The following is a 20,529-nucleotide window of genomic DNA, read 5'->3' on the forward strand; positions in this document are numbered from 1 at the left end:
GTGGGGAGTGAGAGGAAGACAGGTGATGTATGCTGGGTTCAGAACAAGCCCATGGTTAAGATGGGATTTTATTCTTAGTAGAGAGAGAAGCAATGTGAGGACTTTTGAGCAGAAATATGACATGTTCTGAGCTAAGTTTTTAAAAAGATCACTTAGACTATTGTGTCAGGCAAGAAGGAAAACCAATTGAAGGTCATTGTAAGGAGGAGGTTTTGGACTAAGTAATAGCAGGTGGTAAGTGTAGATTCTGGACATATCTCAAAGGTTGAGTCAAAGAATAATGGATCAGATATGAAATGACAAAAAGAGGCATCAAACACGGAACTCTGCTCAATGTTATGTGGCAGCCTGCATGGGAGGGGAATTTGGGGGAGAATGGAAACATGCATATGTATGACTGAATCCCTTTACAGTTACCTGAAACTGTCACAACATTGTTTGTTAATCAGCTATACCCCAATGTAAAATAAAAAGTTTTTTTTTTTTTTTAAAAAAAAGAGGCATTGGAGATGACTTTAAGGTTTGATTTGACTTTTTAATTCAAATGATTGTTATCAATTCACCAAAATCTGTTAACCCTTGAAACTAGTGAATTTTGTTAAGTTAAAGTTCATTGTATTGTTACACTTGAAAAAAATCTTTGAGGAAATAAGTTCTACTTTTGTAATATTTGGAATATGAGAAGCATGACTACAATGAGCATATATAACTACGGAGGGGAGATGATAAATTCTAGGACTTTACAGATTGACTAATTGATGACAAAATACTCAGTCTTTAATATCCATGTGTGCCTGACGTATGCTATAATTTCCATGTGCTTGAGCAGTTTCTTCTGTGCTGGAAAGTATGGTTGTCTTTTGTAGCACTGAGAATTGTGGAATAAGGTGGGAGTTGGCTGGAAGGGAAGAAGATGCAATTTAGAGATTAAGAAGATAAAATGTCAGAATTCTGTATACATAGACGAAATTAATCAGTTTCAAGATATAGCAAAATAAAAGAATGACTATGGACTGTGATGCTAGCAGAGTCCTGGAGTTGTATCTGTGTCTGTATTCTTATATCCATATAGGGTATGTATGTGACTTTGTGCACGGGGGACATCCATGTGAGGTTTAGGGTCTAAAGTTCCTTTAAGAACAAAAAATTTCACCTGGTTATTTTTTGTCAGTAGAAATCTAAGTACATGTGATAGTCAGTTATCTTAAATGTGGCTGAGATATCCTCATAGAATTCATACTCCATTATTTAAGTTCTCTTTAAGCTTATTTAGGTGAGATGAGATAATCACACTCTTTTGCAAAGGATAGGAATAAAACATTTAATAACTTAAAATTATAGTTACTTAAAATTTGAAACATATTAAATCCTTGTAAGTTCTTCATCAGGCTATCTCTTGGTATTAAATACATGAACTTCTTTTTGATGATGTTTGATGCAACACCAGTTTGATTCACTTTCTTAAACTCTTTTCAGAAACAAATTGATAACAACTCTTTAGCTGCAAAAATAAAGCTCTAGAGATGGTTCTTTTCGTAAATGAAACACTATTCTAAGTAAGTGGTTCTTAGTCTAATAGCACATTAAAGGCTAATTAAATAAGGGAAAATGGTCCTTATAGGGACTGTGGGACAGTGGTAACTGTGAGTTGAACTCTCTTGAACATTCTGCCTGCTTGCACAAAAAAGTCATGAAATTTCCTGAACTCTGCCAAATGTGAAAGGGGGGACTATTTCAGTAACAATCTGTTAGATTATGTATGTTTGTATAAAGCATGTTACTTACACATATTCCTTTAGGTTTTTTACCCTATGTCTGATTAGGTTTCCTTTTCTAAGAGCTGTGTTTTCCAGAATCTCCTTTATGTCTGATGTTGCTTTAGGGTTGTTTTCAAGAAACTAGATAATCCCATGTAATCCTGTCTCTACTCCTCAAATCCTGTACAGTTTTATTATAATGTTTGTTTTTTTAAATGTTCAGTATTTTCTAACTGCAGTTCTAATAGCACCGAACAACCAGTACATTATAAAAATATGGCTTATAATATTCTGATTTCATTTACCAGTTAAAATAATGTCAGGCATATATGTTGTCTTAAAGCAATTATCAGGGTATTCCAAAAATTATTACAGGAAGAAAAAATTTTTCGATTCTTGTTTATGGGGAAAATTTTGAAGCTGTATTAAAATTTTAGTTAAAAAGAATGTTAATAGCAAAAGTACACACAGTGATACCAGGTTAACTTAGCTTTAACTTTAAAGTGTCACTTTATTGTAAGTATTATTGTATATTAAAAATACCATTGCTTTTAAAAGAAAGTTTTAATATAATATGATCACTAACAGTTTGAGTTGTGTCCTTCATTGCACAGCCATAACTTATACTTAAATTCTACGGAGAGTTAGGGAATGAAATGTAGCAGAAATTAGGTCACTAGAGTTTTAAGTTAAATTCCATTTCTGAGAAATCTGAGACACTTCTTTTTTTTTCTCTTTGTGTTAGTAATCAGTGCAGAAAATGACAGGAAAAGTGCTTCTTAGAGTTATCAAAAAATTAAACTTTTTTCCAGCCATTTTTCTTCTTTATTGTCCCTTTACACTCCAAATATCCAATTATAGATGTGGCACCATGATAAAACTCGATAAAAGACATTAACTAAAATGTTTGTAAAGATAGTCACTCATAACTTTATATCCTGAGTGAGAACCCACAGATAAATTTAAGGCTGGTTTGGGATTACCCCTCACATGTATATCTAAGTGTTTACTCATTATTATTGTGCATCTGTACATCTGGTGGAATCATACTGCAAGATTGCAAAAGACCACTGTCCCCAGGAACCAGCTGGTCTCCAGAAACGAGTGACGTGTCTCTGGCGATACACATCAGTACATGATAAATGGCCCCCCTCGGGTGACATCAGAACAGTAGCGAGGGAAGGAGACCATGGCTCCAACCCCTGTGCTTTCCTAAAGGGTTAGCCACGGCTCAGCTTCCGCAGATCATGGCCACCTGGGAATGTTGCTGGATCTGTTAAGACAAAAATCTCATTTTAATGGAAAAGCGCCCAATTTTTCAATGTTGGTCACTGATAGAAATTTTCAAGGAAATCATTTGTGCTAGGAAACCTTGTTGAGAGTGTTTGAAGGCAAATCCAACTAAAGTTTTATGGTAACTAGAAGGGCTTCCCAGGTGACCCAGTGGTAAAGAATCTGCCTGCCAATGCAGGTTCAGTCCCCAGGTTGGGAAGGTCCCCTGGAGTAGGAAATGGCAACCCACTCCAATATTATTGCCTAGAAATCCCGTGGACAGAGGACCCTGGCAGGCTACAGTGCATGGAGTCACAAAGAGCCAGACAAGACTGAATGACTGAGCACATAGTAACTATGAGGGAGACAGACGGAAGAGTGCATGATTGAAGACGGAGCGTAGTTAAGGACCAGATGGCCAGATGAATGATCACCGTGGCCCATTTTGGAGAAGTGAAGATAGATACAGAGAAAAAATCAAGAGGTGGGCTCAGGACCTTCGGGAGACAGAACAGGCAGGACCTAGGAGCCAATAGTGTAGGGATAAAAGCTTGTGGAAGAACTGAAGTTTCAAGATTCTTGGGTCCTAGGAGAAAAGAAAGAAAGAAAGAAAGAAAAAAAAAAGGCTGCTGGGGCTCAGGTGGAATGTGCTTATTTTTATCAGTAATCTGAAATCCAATTATCTGGCTTCCGCAAGTGCAGACACCACTCCTGCACACACAGAATAATTATACCATGTATGGGCTCAGTTTTGATTTTCAATCAGAAGATGCATGGATACCATTGCTACATTTGCTTGAAAGGTCACGGCTTCAGAGGCTTAGAGGCTGGCAAGCAAAGATGAAAATAGAAACTGAGTGATTTTGTGAAACAGATGGGGGAAAAGCAAATGGAGGTCAGTCTACAGTCACTGGGAGGAGAGAAGAATAGAGAAAGTCAGGAGCTAAAAATCTCTCATGGTGACCATGATGCTGGAAAAATAGGAACGGGAAATACAGCTGTGAATATCCCTATTCTGAGTTAGCTTGACACTGAAAATTGAAGAGTTGATGGTTCTTTGAGCTTCCTGTAGCGTGAATGTTCTCTCTGTTGCATAAAGACAAAGTTTGAATCACCTTTGAAATTGTGGAGATATCTGTCATCTCTATTCAGAGATAAAAATAGGAAGAGTTTGGCAGGGGGCGAATGTTAGAACAGGGAATAAAAAGCAACAGTTATGTCAGTTCGACAGTATTTATTGGGCGCCGTTAGGTGCAAGACAAGGCCCTGATGAGTCCTTATTGATTAAGACATAGTCCAAGCTTTCAAGGCAGATAAACATTTAAACAGCTAATAGCAGTTGCATAGAACAGACATCGCATTTGCCATTTTAGAAATTGAGCTCCAGTGTTCAAAGCGTTGATATCTCAGTGGCAATGTCCAGTTGCTGGAAAGAAGGGCCTGATTTCCAAAAGACACATCATGATTCTACACAATTGCTATAAATATAGGTTGGGAATTAATTCTAGCAAAAGGTGGAAGTGACTGACATTTCCCAAAGAGAAAGTTAAAGCCAAAAGAATGGTGTGCTAAAGGTGGAGCCCAGAAGATTCTTGAAATCCCATAAGAAGTGATTTATTAGATGCACACAGGATAAGCCATGCTTTCATCATTCATGACCTGTACATTGAGGAGCATGTAAACAGTTGGGATCATAGACCCTGGAAAGACAAGAAGGCCAATAAAGATTTGGGGATGGTGAAGTTTAATATGCCATTGAGGGGAAAAAGGGGGTTCCAACCCTGCTCTGTGTATTAAAATGTAGGAAGCAATTTGAAATTAAACATAAGTATAGATACTGTGCTGCATTCCCTCCCCTCTGCTGACTGGCCTTTCAGGTTTAAATCCTGTCCCAACTCCTGCATAATACCTTAGCTATCAAGTGAAGTGAAGTCGCTCAGTAGTGTCCGACTCGTAGTGACCCCTTGGACTGTAGCCTTCCATGCTCCTCTATCCATGGGATTTTCCAGGCAAGAGTACTGGAGCGGGTTGCCATTTCCTTCTCCAGGGGATCTTTCCAACCCAGGTCTCCTGCATTATAGGCAGCCGCTTTACCGTCTGAGCCACAAGGGAAGTCCTTAGCTATCAAACAGGTTGTTGATTCTTCCACTTCCAAGGCTCTAGAGCACTTGTATCTGTTCCTTCCTTGACAGTTACAGTTTTCCCATCTTGCCTTATCGACCTGTGTGTGATTACTGGGGTGATGACTGGGGGACTTCCCAGGTGGTTCTGGTGGTAAAGAACCCACCTGCCGATGCAGGAGATGTAAGAGATGTGGGTTTGATCCCTGGGTCTGGAAGATCACCTGGAGGAGGAAATTGGAAACCCACTCTAGTATTCTTGCCTAGAGAATCCCATGGATACAGGAACCTGGTGGGTCACAAAGAGTCAGATGTGACTGAAGTGACATGAAGCAATGATGACTGTTAAGTGTTCATTCAATCAAACTGAATCATTTTGGAATGAGGCTGGGAGAGGGAGAGTGCTGTTGGTGTTATTAATAATTCCTGAGGGATGACAGGCATAAGTGGGGGCTGTCCTTAGCCCCCAGACTTGTGGTCACTGGATCTATTTCCCTAACTGTGCTACTAAGGCCTTGCATAGAATAGGAAAAATGACTCCATTGGATACCATTGAAAGATCTAAGGAGATGGTTACATGACCCTAGACTCTTCATTTTCTCGATTAGGTCACTGAGGTCCAGAGAGCTTATGTGACATGCCTATGGCTGCAGATCTAGTTCTTACCTTGTGGGCCTGTTTTATTCATGTCAAATTTTGTTGGCTTACCGATTCCACAGGCTTACGTATTTTTTTCTCAGGTATTTTCAGGTACTTATAGCCTGGTTGATTAATAATGTTGTCTTGCCTCTTTGGTCATATTTTCGTTTGTTTTTTAAATTTTTGTTTTATATTGGAACATAATTGATTAACAATGTGTTAGTTTCAGGTATAAGCAAGGTGATTCATTAATGCATACACATGTATCCTTTTTCAAATTATTTTCTCATTTAGGTTATTACAGAATATTGAGTAGATTTCCCTGTGCTGTATAGTAGATCCTTGTTGGTTATCGGTCTTATTTATTTAAATTGGGGTATAATTGCTTTACAATGTTGCATGGGTTTCTCCTGTGTAACAGCGTGAGTCAGCTATATGTACACATATGTACCCTCCCTTTTGAGCCTCCCTCGCATTCCCTCACCCCATCCTACTCCCCTGGGTCATCACAGGCCACCGGGCTGTGCTGTCTGTGATTTATAGCAGATCCCCACTGGTTACCTGTTTTACACATGTTAGTGAATATATGTCGATGCCACTCTTTGAGGCTATCCATGCTCTCCTTCCCCTCCCCTACCCTAGGTCTACATTCGGTCAGATTTTGATGTCAGCTTTTTCTACCCAGATCTGCGATGACTGATACTGTGCTGAGCAATTAAGTGCTCAGCGAATGCTAAGTGAATTAACAGACGATCACCGAAACACTGATTCTTGTCAATGAAAAGGGACTTGGGAATAATATAGTCAGGTCCTCTCCTAAATAGGGAGGAGGAATCTTAGAGCTCATCACACAATTTGTTCTTGGCTCAATCAACCAATTAGTGGTAAACCAAACTAACACTCATTTCTCCTATACTGTGCTGTGCTGAGTCCTTCAGTCATGTCTGACTCTTTGCAACCCCATGGACTGTAGCCCAGGAGACTCCTCTGTCTAAGGGGATTCTCCAGGCAAGAATATTGGAGTGGGTTGCCATGCCCTCCTCCAGGGGATCTTTTCAATCCAGGGATTGAACTCAGGTCTCCCGCATTGCAGGCAGCTTCTTTACTGCCTGAGCCACGAGTTCTCTTATGTCTTTTAATTTCCAGGCCGGTATTTTTCCTACTGTATCTCACTGGTTCCAAAGTGACAGGCAGCAAAATCTTAGCGACTTAAAACCTAAAGTGACATCACACTGATTTATAGTTTTTTTTTTTTAGTTTTCCAAACACTGCCTTATGTTACAGGACCCTCTCCGGCAAGGCAGCTGAAGTGTTTTACAAATTAGGCAGTCAAAAGTCAGAATTTAAAGGCACTTGGGACAAAAGTGGTTCAATTTTCTCAAATACAGAGAACCCAAAGAAACTTGTTCAGTCTTAGAACTGTTCCTGGAAGATTTCTAATTCAGCAAAGCAAGGCTCTGTTAACAAAGACGTTCTTTAGGAAAGGATTTGGGATTGTATGTTAAAAAGCTTTCTCCAAGTTTCTTGTCACCCAAGTTACATATCCTGATTTGCTTTTGCTCTTGTGAGGAATTCTTACAGCAAGAAAATTGTGCTCTTTGTTATTTTAGCTAGAAAGGTGAATGGTTTTGAAATCATGTTTTGAGTGGGTTAAGGCAAGGGTATAGGATAAAATGTTCAGAATTCCAGTTAAATATGTAAACAGAAAAAGGAAGAAAAAAATCTACAAATCGGTTGCATACAGAGCCTGGTTAAAGCAAAAATGCTTCAGTTGTGATGCTGAATTACTGACGGGATGTTCTCTGAACAGTCTCCAGAGTGCTAGGTTTCCAGGCAGAATTTCAAGGGGAGCTTGGTCTCTGTGGGGCTACATGCTCTGTCTACTTAGAGAGTATTTAGCTTGTGGACTGTACTAAAAATGTTGACCTAAATCAATTCAATTAGCAAATCAAGTTTCCAGGTTGTTTTGTTGCTTTGCTCGGCTGAAGCTCCATTGAGACTATCTGATTAAATTAAATGTGAATGAGAAAGTGAGAAGAAGAGGGAAACATTGTCAACTTTTCCAGAATCTTTGGTAAATAGCTGAATAGCTCTGTCCCTGGGTGTGTATGTTGGGTTTGGGGTTTCAGTGAGACTGAGAGTTACCAGATGGAAGGCAGCGATCTTGATTTGTTCACAATACTCATCTCCTGGAGGAGAACTAGGGCAAGAGTTATAAGGGCACCTAGTAAACATTGGCCAAATAAACGGGTAAGTTACAGTCTGGAACCTTCCTGGCCTGACTCCCTGGGCTTCCTGACCAGTGGCCTTATTGGGTTGTAATGGATTATTTATATGTTTCTTTGTGTTTTTTCTTTCTCTTGTCAGTTGTCAATCTCTTTTGCCTCAGGCTTCCGTTATGGTTCAGCTGGTCCCGCCTGCAATGCGGGAGACCTGGGGGTTTGATCCCTGGATTGGAAAGATCCCCTGGAGAAGGGAAAGGCTACCCACTCCAGTATCCTTGTCTGGAGAATCCCATGGACCGTACAGTCCATGGGGTCGCAGAGTCGGACATGACTGAGTGACTTTCACTTTCAGTGATGTTTAATGCATACTCATTTGAATAAAAGATTAAGGAATGAGTTCTTGGTAGCATTTCCTCCGGAACTCATGAAGGTCGGAGAGGGGATGATGATTTATAAAAAGAGCATAATGCTTCTATTTGACCTAAAGCACCATCATTGCATATTGAATATAACATAAATATAACCATAATGTAATATGAATAGTACATAAATAATAAACTGTATTATAGATAAAATATGATAGTATAAATCTTATATATAAAACATGCTATAAATAATATGTAACTATTATGATATATAGGGAATAGCAAATAATGCTAAATGTAAGAGTAGATTTTCTTTTGTTACTCTTGGCCTCTTTTTTCCTCAATATACTTTACAAATTTAAAATGACAGACACGCAGCCAGGACTCAACTCAGTTAGTTCAGTCTTAAAGCTCTAGATTTCATCCATTTTGCATCCATATGACAAGTTAGTTAAGCCTCGCCAAGACTCAATTTAACTGTCTTTAGAATCTATAGATTCTACTTTGTGTTTATTGTAATAATAACAGCTAATTACTTACTGTGCTCGGTACAGCACCATGGACTCTTTCTCTATTCCACTAACCTTCAGGTGTAGAGACTATTATCTGTGTATTATCTTACGTAGTCTTATATAAAGACTATGTAATAGTCTTTACATAGACTCTACATAACAGAGCTGAACCTGTGACATAGAGTGATCATTCATAAGAAGAATAAAATACTTTGTAAACCACATATTGTCTTATGCTAAAGTTAAAGAAGTCTTATTAGAAACATAGAAGGATTTTTGAGGAGCATGCAAAAGACCTTTTCTTTTTTTAGTTTTCATGGAATGGTGTCAGGCATAGACCAGGAAACTCCACATCATCCATTAGAAACAAACAAAAAAAAATACTAGATGCTTGAGAGCAATTGGTGATGGACAGGGAAGCCTGGCATACTGCAGCCTATGGGGTCGCAAAAAGTCAGACATGACTGAGTGAGTGAACTGAACTGAGAAGAAAACAATCAAAGAACTGAGGTGTAAATAGCCCAGACTCTGCACTGGGGATGCATCAAACATTACAGGGTTGGATTCCATGTTAGGGACAGGTCTCAGGATTGACAGAAGAGGACGGGGTCGTGGGGTGAAGAGAGGGTCCAACAAAATCTCTGGGGTTTAGAATCCAGTACAGAGTTCTTGAGGGCTTCCCAGGTGGCTTGGTAAAGAATCTGCCTGCCAATGCAGGAGACACAGGAAATGCAGGTTTGATCCCTGGGTCTGGGAGGTCCCCTGGAGAAGGGAATGGCAAACCACTCCAATATTCTTGCCTGGAAAACTCCATTGGACAGAGGAGCCTGGCAGGCCATAGTCTTAGTTCCCTGACCAGGGACCAAACCCCATCCCCTGCATTGGAAGGCAGATTCTTAACCACTGGCCCACTAAGGAAATCCTGTGTTTGTTAAATTAAAAGAAAATATGTTTAGCTAGATTCATCTATTTCCTTCATTGTACTTTATTCCCAGCTGACATTGGAAAAGGCACCAGTTGGTTGCACTAAAAAGTAGACATCTTTGGAACAAAGTATTTCTTAAAGTGGGACTCTATTTCAAAAAGAAAAATAAGGCCATGTCATAAGCTGTAATAATAACCAATGTCGTCATGGCAGATGAAGCAATCCAAATGCAATGTGGTTCTGTTTGTGGCTTTGCAGCGTAAATGCAGGACCTTGCTGTCATTGACTTTTCCAAAGGCGTTTTTCTTTTCCTATGCAAAAGTCATTTAAAAACTCACACAACCACCTACACACCATCAAATCTAGTACATTTACTAAATTGTAAGATTTTTTTTTTTATGTCTAGCCACTTTATATTGAAACTGTCATAGACGGCATTATAAATATGAAATGATTAATTTAAAATGAGAAAGATTAGTAAGGCAGAACTGGGATGAGGATTCTGGCATCTTTTTTCCTGGTCAGTATTTCCCTCCCCATTTATTCATGTTTTCATCTAACAGAAAAAAAAAAGCACCTTTCAAGTTAGCTTTTTCCCCCTATTCATCTGCTATTCATTTTTCTATTCATTTTCCATTCATCTGATAGCCCTTTTACAGATATTCTATGTGGCAAGTTTCACAGAAATTAGCCCTCTTCAGCATAGAGGGGACTATTTTCAGGTCCCCTCTCCCTGTGGGAATGCACTCTGGTGTCTCAGGATCCTGAGTTTAAGTTCTGAGCTCCTCCTTATCCCTGTAGCTGTAATTTGTATGAATTCCTGGTACCTCTGAGCCTTGGCAGCACTTTCCCTGTAGCCTCCTCTTCCCCTATACTCACTGCTAGCAGAATCTAAATTTTAGAAAGTCAGCATATTTCACACTCATTTTTATCTTTTTTCCTTTTTTCTCTAAAGTTAGGTATCACTTCTTCCTTCACAAAAGCAAGCAAGGTCCTTTACTTGCTTATGGGTGTGCCATGTGCATGCTTAGTTATGTCTGACTCTTTGCAACCCCAGGGACTGTAGCCTGCCAGCTCCTCTGTCCATAGAATTTTCTAGGCAAGAAATGCTGAATGGGGTTGCCATGCCCTCCTCCAGGGGATCTTCCTGACCTTGGGATCGAACCCCGCACTGTCAGTGTTTTCCTGTGTGTGTGGTGGGGGGTGTCATTTTGATCTACGTTAGTCTGCTTTGTGAGACTGTAAGCTTCATGATAACGGGGGATTTTGTCTGCGTTTTTTACGTATATATGTCAGTCAGTTTAGAATCTTGCACAAGTGTTGAGTACCTAGGTATTGAAAGAATTTAGAAAGATGGTAACGATAACCCTATATGCAAAACAGAAAAAGAGACTCAGATGTATAGAACAGACTTGTGGACTCTGGGAGAAGGCGAGGGTGGGATGTTTCAAGAGAACAGCATTGAAACATGTATATTATCTAGGGTGAAACAGATCACCAGCCCAGGTTGGATGCATGAGACAATTGCTCAGGCCTGGTGCACTGGGAAGACCCAGAGGGATTGGGTGGAGAGGGAGGTGGGAGGGGGGGATCGGAATGGGGAATACGTGTAAATCCATGGCTGATTCATTTCAATGTATGACAAAAACTACTGTAATGATGTAAAGTAATTAGCCTCCAACTAATAAAAATAAATGGGGAAAAAAAAAAAAGAATATGTAGTGTTTGGGTGAAAATCATGAGGACCGGAGCATGCTTGACTTGAAATAGATGAACTGAGTTGAATGGGACGACCCCTATTTCAAAATAATCTTATCTGGATCAAACTGAAGTGAAACAATGTCATTTTATATCATTTTTTAAAGTTTAAAAGTGAAAAGACTATAGAACTGAAAGTAATTGGCCGCTATAGCAAGACCACATATCACCCAGATTAGTAACCACTTAAAATGCTTCTCAGTAGTGTTGTCTGAGTTGCTGGGATAAGAAGATTCTGCCCAAGGATTTTGTTGTTTGTTTACGCTTGTTTGGGAAATACTGTTTTGTAAGTAAGTCCTAAAGAGCTGCATCAGATCATGACCAAATATAAGGGTTTCTAATATTCCTTTAAAATAAATTATTTTATTGAGGTTTTGAAGGTATTTGAGGTTTGTAGGTTTTGTTTATTTCACAAAATGACTGTTTTAGTGGCTTTGTCTTGAGTTGCTTATTTTTGCCATTGTAAGTATGGTGTAGGAATATTGGATTAGGATTTATAATATATGAGCTCTAGACCCACTTCTGCCACCAGTGAATGTTCTCATTATAGTTAAATTGCTTATCCTCTCTCGACCTGAGTTTTATTTGTGTAGTGAACGTGGAATCTTGTCTTATCATAACCTTCCCTATCTTCCAAAGCACACATGTTCTATCATAAATGTGGTAATATTAATGTATGATTGATTCAGTACTTTGGAGCTATTAAGTTTGCTTGCTGTGCATAAAGGTTATAGAAGAACAGCATCTGCCTTCTTGGAAGTTTTCACATCTAATATTCTTTTATACTGTTAAAATAATTGTATTAATAATCAAAATTAAATATAAATTTAAGTAAGCATTCTGTCATTTTATATAGGGTCTGTCGTGTGTGATACTGATTAATTTGTGTCTGAAAACACAATAAAACATGGTGATCAATGTATCCCATTGATTTTTTTCTGCTGGGATGGTGTGAGTATATACCAATCAGGCTGATTTCTACTGCTGATCAGACTGGATGAAACACAATTTCAATAATTGTTTTGTTTTGTTGTTTCTTCTCTGATGTCCGTATTGATTTGTGGGCAGATTTTGAAGACAGGCTCTTATAACAGAAAGAGACGTGGTTAGGTTAGAGCAAAAACCACTTATAGCAGAAATTATGTGCTAACAATGTGGTTCACCTTGATGTTCTCTCTTTACAGAGCCTCTTCTCAAGATGTGCATAATTGATATTGCCATAAGCACGCTCCCATTCTTTTTGCACAGCTAAGAGAATAGAGTGGCTTAGAATGCAGAAGCAGAATAAAGACCCAGCATTGTATAGTAGAATTAGGCTGTGTTATTTCATGAAATATTCCATTCATTAGAAATGAATGCAGATGAGCTGAGACAGGCAGGTAGCCTGAGCTCGCTCTTTATTTTGTTTCTCCTGGAAGAGATAATATCAGCAGATGGTAAAAACTCTATAAAGGACTATCATGTGCCAATCACTTATTTAAATCAACATTTTTTTTTTTTTTAAAGAAAACGTGTGTTTCATAAAATAACCCTTTTTCTCTTGTGGCATTACCTTCTTAGATACCCCTCATTTATTATTGACCACATGTATGTTCTTTTTTTAAAAACTTCTTATTTTATATTGGAGTATACTTGATTGACAGTGTTGTGTTAATTTCAAGTGTCCAGCAAACTGATTCAGTTATACATATATGTGTATCTGTTCTTTTTCAAATTATTTTCCCATTTAGGTTGTTACATAATATTGAGCAAAGTTCCCTGTGCTATCTAGTAGGTCCTTGTTGGTTACCCATTTTAATGTAGCAGCGTATACATTTCAATCCCAAACTCCCTAACTTCCCCTCCCCCAAACCCTTCTCACCTTGTAATCATAATTTCAGTCTCTAAGTCTGTGAATCTATTTTTTGTTTTGTAAACAAGTTTATTTGTATAATTTAAAATTTCACCTTTAAGTGGTATCATATGATATTTGTCTTTCTGTTCTGACTTACTTTACTCAGTATGATAGTCTCTAGGTCCGTCTATGTTGCTATAAATGGCATTATTTCATTCTTTTTACAGTTGAGTAATATTCCATTGTATGTATGTACCATATCTTCTTTATCCATTCCTCTGTTGATGGACATTTTGGTTGCTTCCATATCTTGGTTATTGTAAGCAGTGCTGCTCTGAGCATTGGGGTAGGTGCTTGTATCTTTTCAAATTGTGGTTTTCTCCAGATATTTGTCTAGGAGTGGAGTTTCAGGATGATAAGGTAGCTCTATTTTTAGTTTTTTAAGGAATCTCTATACTATTCTCCAAAGTGGCTATACCAATTTACGTTCCCACCAACAGTGTAGGAGGATTCACTTCTGTCCACACCCTCTCCAGCATTTACTGTTTGTGGATTCTTTGATGACTCTGAGATATTTGCTGCCAGAGTGAGAACGTTTTCCCAGTATAGAGTACAATAAGGATGCTCACGTGGTTAGTGTCAGCTGAGATCCAACACACAACATTGATTGTAGCAATGATCAGGAACCTCCCTGATGGAGGCATCAGCCCTTCCAGATATTTTAGAACAATTTTGAGAGTTTCTATATAATAAAAATGATAATGAAGAAGGTGATTGATTCTACTAGTCAAATATTTTCTGTCCTTGCAAATTCTTGCAAGAAAGATGTTAATACGTCCTTTACATAAAGAGTAATCTGACACGGAGGATATTTAAATAACTGGCTAGAGGTCACACAGCTGGTAAGTGATGCAGCCAGAGTGTGAACTGGCCGCTAAGCAAAGCTGTCCTCGCAGCTTTGTACTGCTACCTCCTGTTACTGGTTTCAGTCAGTCTGATCAAGACTTCTCAAACGCCCGCAAGTGTTGAATCCCTGTATTGGAGGCAGGTGGCGCTATCAGCTTTTCATGGAGGACTTGGGCTTTATTTTTCAAGAAGCACCGAGAATTAATCCAGTAAGTGGAATTTGAGAGGCTGCTCAATACCTGAGTTATTGGGGGCAATGAAACTTTTTAAATTATCTGAAGTGAGACTTCCCACAAAGTTAAACCTTCTAAGTGGTACCCAACTCAGCACTAAAACTCAGAAAGGAATCTCCTTTGCAGTGATTATGAATAGATAGAATCAAATAAAACAGCTGGGCTGAAGTCAGGATCTGAACATTCTACCCGGAGTGTAGCAATGGTTTCACTGTAGATAAAAAAGAAAGGTCGGTTTTCAATGCCTCTGAAGGGAAAAGGACCAATTAAGAAGGAGAGGCAAAAGGGGAAAAAAAATCTTAAAGGGAATAAATGGAGAAGAGTGTGACAAATAGCAGAGAAAGAATGCATGGCTGTGTCAGAAAAGAGAAGGTGAAATATGTAAGGGCTGACAACAGGGTATCAAGTGACAGCTATTCTAAGAGCAGAAAAGAAATCTAAGACTAAGGGAAGAAATCATTTCTGTGATTAAGAGAAGGATTAGGGGACAAAGAACAATTCAATTATTAGAGATAATAGTGCTGATTATTCTTTACTGTATTTGCTAAGCACTTTTACATATGATGCTTCATTTAATCCTCACAACAATTGTGTGTAGTAGGTTAAGTGGATGCTTTAATATCTGTTGTAGAAATATAGAACGCTACTGTCTGTGAGGCTGAAGAACTTGCCTACTCTTGAATAAGTGATGAACCTCAAACAAGAAAATGTGTATTCTGGCCCCATTTAGATCTCTTTCATTATGGACTGCTGGGCATTATTGTATAATGTTAACAGTACATTTATGATAGGGTGGCTTTGCCACACATGCATGGGACATTTAGTTACTGGACTAGTCTGGTCTTCTTAATGTGAGATAGCCATAGGGATAAAGGTATATAAAGAATACAGCCCCAAGTGTATTTAACCTGTTGCATTTTACTAACCTGGACTAGTTACGGTGCACTCATTATAGAATAGGGGTCAAGTATGTCATAGCTGTACTGGGACAGTCAGAGAGGGTGGTGAGCTGAAAACTCATTGGCGTTTGCAATGGAGGCAGGAGGCCACGTGACTCACCTGCCAGACATAGAGGGAATATGGGCTCCAGTGGTCGTCCTTTGCTCCTGTCTGCCCAGCCTCTCTTTCCCGTCTTATCTTCTGGGTTCTGAATACAGTAGGTGGGGCTTACCCTTCACCCCTCCTGGCCCTCAGGCAGCAGGGCCTGGCATGTGCCCCCCACTGAGCCAGCCAGTGCCTTCCTTGGTTACTGTCTGCCAGAGTAGGTGGAAAGCACTGTTGCTCTCCACAAGTATTGATCAGGGGTGTGGGTCTGGAGTTGCCAGTTACTGTCATACAACCTCGTGGAGGGAGCCAGATAGAAAATGTAGAACAGGGAGCCCCAGTCCTCACTGATTAGACCTCCTGAAAGAATCAGCTGCATCCTTGGACAAATAAATCCTTAGGTTTATATGACTTGAAATTTGGCCCTTTTATAAATCAGAGTCTTATACGAGTACAGGTGGCCGGTGGGGAATGATGGTAGTCAGCACTTAGTGACGTGCATGCCGTCCTGGGAGATATTTTTCTAAGAACTTTTATGCATTAATCATTCTCACAAAAATTCTATGAAGCGTATACCATTATCATTTCCATTTTACAGAATGAAGAAAGTAAAGCTAACAGAGGTTAGATGACTTGCCTTTAGATCACAGAGAGAGAGAGAGAAACAGCGCTGGGGTTTGAACCCAGAGGGGGAGAGACAGTGTTTATATACCTATGTATGCTCTATCTATCTACTTTACCTCTCTGTAATTGTGAACATTTTCAATAAGAATGGAATTAATGTTTCAGATTACAAGATTAATGTTGGTTATGTGCATGACAATAAGTGTTTTAAATTTTATCCCAGGGTTATGGACAAAATTGAAATTACTACTGGAATTAAAAAAAATAAACTTTAGATTTATGAGTGTTTTGAAAGAGTATAAATAGGAAAATGAAAATAAATGAGTGTAATATTGAAGTATCCATAATATATGGCACTGCCTCTGAAACAGCAGCTAGTTAGCTGTCAGATCTTTTTCAGCAGGAGAACATAAAACAGAAACCTAGAGCAGTTCAGTGTAGGTACCAGAACACATTTTATAGGATTGTTACTGAGAGAAACATTATAGTGAGGAAGAGTCTCTATAAACAGATACTGAGAATGGAAACATTTTGTGAGCCAGAGCATATAACTGAGCCAAGGACTCTGACACTGTAAAATTAGAGATGTCATCATAAAGCTAGAAAACAGAAAAAACCCTGTATCAGAGAAGTTGCAGGAGAATTAATGTAGACACTTAAAAAATATCTCAAAGCACCATCCAGTCCCTAGGTTATTTTATGTCAGTGGACCTGAGTCTATTTTGCAAGGGTTCCCAGCTCCAAGTTATAATTAGTGAATCCTGTGCCAAAATGTTTGTGGAATTGAAAAAGTTAACTTTCTCACCAGGTGCCACTGGTCTGTTGTTGTGCTTCGGCTCCCCTGTCCATGGGATTTTTCAGGCAAGAATACTGGAGTGGGTTGCCATTTCCTTCTCCAGGGGATCTTCCTGATCCAGGGATCAAAACCACTTTTCCTGTCTCCTGCATTATAGGCGGGTTCTTCATCCACTGAGCCATCGGGAAGCCCACCACTGAAATTTGCCACCATAAAAAAATAAATTTTGTTATTTAAAAAATTTTGTCAAGGTCCTATCATTTCCTGTTGTATCATGCAAACAAATGCAAAAAAAGACTGTAGGTATACACTATTGAAAAATCTGTTCTTTTGCTTTTAGAAAAGAAATGTCTTAGAATCATGATATATCTTAGGCCTGGGGGAGGCAGATAGGACAGATCCAGCCCTCCATCTGTTCTTGTAGGCTGGTGCACTTAGGATGTGTTTAATATCTTAAGTGTTTGGGAAAAAATCAAAAGAAGAATATTCAGTGACTTTAAAACATGAGATGAAATTCAGGTTTCAACATTCATAAGTAAAGTTAATAGGAATATAGACTCAGTCATTAATTTACATAGTGTTTATGACTTTTTTGATGCTGTATCAGCAGAGTTAACTCGGGACCCTGTGACCTGCAAAGCATAGCATACTTACTCTCTGGCTCTTTACAGAAACAATTTGTTGACCCTGTCTTGGAATCATAAAGCTGTGATCCTGGGAAACACTTGAAATGCTCATCTCATCCTAAGAAAGGAGAGTTAGTGCCTGCAAATAAATAAACAAAAAGACTAATAAATGTGTGTGTGTGTATTACTTAATCATCTTCCCTGTTAATGTTGATATTATAATAAAATAATAGTTTATTTTATTAAAATAATAAATTGTGGTTAACTCAAAATGTGCAGTGATATTTTAAACATTTTTTAGTGACAAGTTTATACAATCCTCTAACAAGTGATGTAGTGGACTGTCAATTTCATTCCCATGTTTTATTTAATAATAGACTTTATGTAAACTGTGTTTTGTTGAAACATGTAACTTCCTGAAGATAATGCAGGAAAACATTTAGGTTTTGGAATGAGGTTTTCTTAAAGTGCCTAATTTGGCTTGTGAAATGAGTAGTTCCTGGATTTCTTTCACCCCATTAACAGATTTGGTAAGGCTATTAGGATTAAAAATGCATGTCAGCTAGCAAGAAGATTACGATTCCTGTGCTCCATTGTATGACAATATAGAAATCTCAGTTAGACGGTGTATATATACGATAGAAAAAGAAAAGAATACTCAAAAAAGGGCAAAGTAACCCTACACTTAGAGTTTACAGTCAGAATTGTGCTTACACTGTCTATAATTACTAATCTCCTTGCCTTTTTTTATCTCTTCATTCATAAGTTCTACCCATGTATTTTATGTCTTTAAAGCATTTTTATTTCTTTAAAAATATTTAAAGCATACAATATGTACACTATTTATCTAGTTCCATATATTAAAGAATGATAATATAATTCTCTGTGCCCACTTTTTTCCTCTGCCATTTTTCCTGAGTGTTCTTAGGGAATACTGTTTTTATCTTTGATTATAATTGCTTTTGTCCTATATGCCTCTGAAATACTGTAAGTTTCTTCAGCGTATGATCCTTCACTCATTCTTCTTCCCCTCCCTGTAATATCTGGGATGTTACCATTAACAAAATAACTACTTAAATAAATGTATGTAGAATGAATGAGTGAATATACTGCAAGCTCCCTATGAAGAGAAATCTTTTATCTGTTTCTTACAGTTATTAACTTAGGGGCATAGAGGAGGCAATTAGCAAATGTTGCCATTGAATTGAATGATAAGTCCTATTTTTCTGTTCAGGTGCCCTTCTGAATTTCCAGGTTCAGGCACTGTCAGTTATAAGTTGTTTGAATATTTTCCCCAAAGTACTAAATACAATATAGCAGGACCCTGAGAGGTTATTGAAGTGCTCAAGGCTCCCTTATCCATTTATTGAAGGCCTCCAGGTACATATTCTATAAATGTCATATTCTTTCTCTCTCTTTCCAGCTGTTTCTGTTTCTCATGTCAAGTGCGTGCCTTTGCTGCTCCCTTTGCATGTTTGAAAGTATTGCATAGCTCATGTCATTGGGTGCTTCAGCTCTAGGCTAGTCTTTTTCTCTTTTCCATTTTCCAGGTCCCTCTACTCCTTTTACCATTTCTCTGTCCTCCTTTGGGGCTTCCCTAGTAGTTCAGCTGCTGAAGAATCCACCTGCAATGCAGGAGATCCCAGTTCGATTCCTGGGTTGGGAAGATCCACTGGAGAAGGGATAGGCTTACCCACTCCAATATTCTTGGACTTTCCTGGAGGCTCAGCTGGTAAAGAATCTGCCTGCAATGTGGGTGACCTGGGCTCAACCCCTGGGTAGGGAAGACCCCCTGGAGAAGGAAGGGCCACCCACTCCAGTATTCTGGCCTGGAGAATTCCATGGACTGTATAGTCCGTGTGATTGCAAAGAGTCGGACATGACTCAGTGATATCTACACTACTTGAAAAGTGAAAGTGAAGTCGTTCAGTCGTGTCTGACTATTTGCGACCCTTGAACTGTATGTAGCCTACCAGGCTCCTCCATACATGGGATTTTCCAGGCAAGAGTACAGAGTGGGTTGCCATCTCCTTCTCCACTACACTACTTGATTTGGCTTTATTAGCCAGTGAGAAGTTCTTCCAAGATGGCAGTTAACTTCAAATAAACCATGAGTGTTTGATATATTCATCTCTACTTATCTTAGCTACTTTTGCCAATGCTTACTTAGGCTTTTTTTTTTTTTTCATTTTTCTTTTAATAGTTCTAGAAGGTAATTATTAAAGCAACAATAGTAGCAATACATTGTGTATTTATAGTATATGTAAATCAGAAGTGATGGAGAAATATTCAGACTATATTATTATAAGGAATATGAAATGATGTATATTCTTTGAAGCTGGAATCTAAATAAAGAGGTATATTTTGTTATTTATTTTATTATTGAAGTATACCTGAATTGCAACATTGTGCTAGTTTCAGGCATACAGCAGAGTGATGCAGCTGTGTCTATACATATATGTATACATACCTGCATTTTATTATATATATATAATTCAGATTATTTTTGATTATAGATTATTGCAACATATTGAATATAGTTCCCTGTGCTATGCAGTAAATTTATCTGTTTTATATATAATAGTATGTATATATTAAGCCCACCCCCCTAATTAATCCCTTTCCTGGAAGCTGTTTTTTTTTTAAGTTCTAATTTCTAGCTTTTGTAGAGAGGAAAAGGGGGTGGAATCTGACTGCTTCATAAATAAAATAGCCAATGCAGGAGATATAAGCGATGAAGTTTTGATCCCCGCATCAGGAAGATCCCCTGAAGGGAGGGCATGGCAACCCACTCCAGTATTCTTGCCTGGAGAATCCCATGGACAGAGGAGCCTGGTGGGCTACAGTTCTTGGGGTTACAAAGAGTCAGACATGACTAAGTGATTAACACTTT

General features: G+C 38.5%; 1 protein-coding gene across 1 annotated transcript in view; it reads left to right on the plus strand.

Annotated features, from left to right (window-relative positions):
* KCNIP4 (potassium voltage-gated channel interacting protein 4) overlaps positions 1–20,529 on the plus strand; it is a 1,244,828-nt gene that overhangs the window by 101,564 nt on the left and 1,122,735 nt on the right. The window lies entirely within an intron of this gene.

The sequence above is a fragment of the Odocoileus virginianus genome, chromosome 21 (genome assembly GCF_023699985.2).
Source record: "Odocoileus virginianus isolate 20LAN1187 ecotype Illinois chromosome 21, Ovbor_1.2, whole genome shotgun sequence".
In the NCBI taxonomy this organism is placed as follows: domain Eukaryota; kingdom Metazoa; phylum Chordata; class Mammalia; order Artiodactyla; family Cervidae; genus Odocoileus; species Odocoileus virginianus.